We start from the raw sequence: 1,747 nt of genomic DNA on the forward strand, positions 1-1,747 counted from the left end.
AATTGTGCCTAACTTACCTAAAAAGACAAATAGATAATATTTAATAAATTTTAAATATTTTATTTTTTGTTTTAAATATTTTATTTTTTACCTTTAAAAATAAGTTAGACAATTTAGACACTATAATAAAAAGGTACTATAGAACTCACCAAAAAAAATTTAGGACAACAAATCAAATCAAACAAAGAGAGAATAAGGGTGGGACTAAGCTAGTAAGCTACTATTCCGCATCTCATTTTAAGCAATAATTGTTGGCAAATATATATATTTTTTATTACTGGGGTAACGTGTTACAAAGAAACAAACGCAATGAATGAAGCCCAATATTTAAGAAATAAATATATTCTTTTCAAACCTTGAGGAATTCTCCTGTCGAAAAAAAGTTTGAGGTATAAAGTAGGTTTTTGGAGCAGAACCTTGAGGGATACTCGCGAGTAATTAAAAGCAATTATGGGCTTTGGAGAATATATAGGCCCATCATTCATAAGGCAATGGAGAATCCAATTCCTTCTGCTAGGATTGCTGCCTCGCTAGTTTTAATTTTTAAATGAAGCATACTTGTGGCCGAGGCATGTGATGTAGTGACAAAAATATTTGTCTCAAATTAAAGCTACAGGTTCGAATTCTAGCAGTGGTGGTGAGGTTAGTGTATGTGTGTGTGAATAAAGAAAGAGTAAAAGTTTGTATTTGAAGCTTTTAAATGCGAAGAAAGAGAAATTTTTTTTCTTTTATTGGTTTTTGTTTTATTTTAGGTTAAATTTAGTAGTATTTTAATATTGGGTCATCAAAACACATTTTTTTTTAGTGTGGCAAACCCATTTTAAGTTGGAATTAATTTTTATTTAAAATTTTAATAGGTTAAAATTAAAAACTGTAGCGACAGTAATAAATCAAACGAAAAAATATAATTTTATGATTTTTTATTTAAAATTTGTTTGGATTAAGAATTTTTTGTTTTATTATTTTTGTTTTGGGCTATTTTATTTTAAAATTGATATTGAACTATTATAATAAAAACATAAAAGATAAAAAAAATTAATAAAATAAGAATATCCTTTTAAATTTAATTTTAAAAGACTAAAATATCATTTAAAATTAAGATTATTTAATTTGAATTAAAAATATAATTTAATTTTAAAGAAGAAACATATATTTTAAGTTAATTTTTAAATACACAAATGTCCTTTTAAAATTAAAGTTGTTTGATTGTTTTAAATATTACAAATTTATATTTGAATTTAAAATAATAAAATTACCACTTTTGAGAATTAATTTTAAAAAACATATTTAAAGATTTATTAAAAAGACAAAAAAACCCTTTTAATATTAATGTGTTTAAAAGGCATTTAAAATAATAATATTATTTTTTTCTATTACTTCAAGTCGTTAATTTCATTTTTATTTATTTTTTGTATTTTTCTAAAATCGTTAATCATAATTTTTTGTGAGATTAACAATCCTCATATTGCATTACACTAAATTAGTGTAATATCAATATATTACACTCCTCTATTTATAATATCCAAAAAAATTAGTCCCACACATATATGTGGTATTGCTTTTTAAATAAATATTTTTTTATCACAAAACTATGTTTCTGTTTTTGTGTTATATTGTATTGTAAATGTTGTTATTGTTTTAAAGTTGTTAGTTGTTGAAAATGAATTTAAAATCAATATTTTTTATTATTTGTAGTAATTTGAGAATTATTATAATAAACAATTCTATTATTTGTGGCTATCGTAGG

The sequence above is a fragment of the Arachis ipaensis genome, chromosome B05, assembly GCF_000816755.2.
Source record: "Arachis ipaensis cultivar K30076 chromosome B05, Araip1.1, whole genome shotgun sequence".
In the NCBI taxonomy this organism is placed as follows: domain Eukaryota; kingdom Viridiplantae; phylum Streptophyta; class Magnoliopsida; order Fabales; family Fabaceae; genus Arachis; species Arachis ipaensis.